This window comes from Theobroma umbraticum, unplaced genomic scaffold (genome assembly GCF_002168275.2).
Source record: "Theobroma umbraticum cultivar Fairchild unplaced genomic scaffold, ASM216827v3 scaffold_84.0, whole genome shotgun sequence".
NCBI lineage: Eukaryota > Viridiplantae > Streptophyta > Magnoliopsida > Malvales > Malvaceae > Theobroma > Theobroma umbraticum.
In genome coordinates this window covers 116996-117494 of record NW_018397296.1, presented here as the reverse complement: position 1 = coordinate 117494, position 499 = coordinate 116996, and positions in this window count along the sequence as shown.

Sequence of the window (499 nt, the reverse complement as noted above, 5' to 3'; positions counted from 1 at the left end):
ACATAGGTGAAAAAAATAGATATGGCTAGAATTTGGTAAAGGACAATTTGTTAAAAGTAAAACCTTTCTCTAGTTGTAGGATATGACAATGATTTTCTCTTATTTATTAGACATTGTCATAAACAGAAACTATAGGTATATAACAATGCAGGAATATTAAACGATTGTTTCACTCATTCTGAAAGAAAAGGAAGTGTTCGAACAGGTTGAGAGCAAAGTTAGCAATGATAGGGAAAACGTTGGCAACATAGGGTAAGTTAGGCTATCTCGAATTTTGATTTGAGTTTTGAGTGGGTTTAGTGAGTTGAATGTCATATTGGTTAAGAATGAGGTGCAGGGTTTTATTGTTAAATGACATCGGTGTTGTTCAAAATCGTTAAAAGACATTAGACGACATGGCCATTTGGGTCGAATGTTGTAGCATATGTAGAGAAAATGGGTAGGGCATGTAACAAATTAATGATTTCCCAGATTGCATGAATATGGTATGTTGAAACCA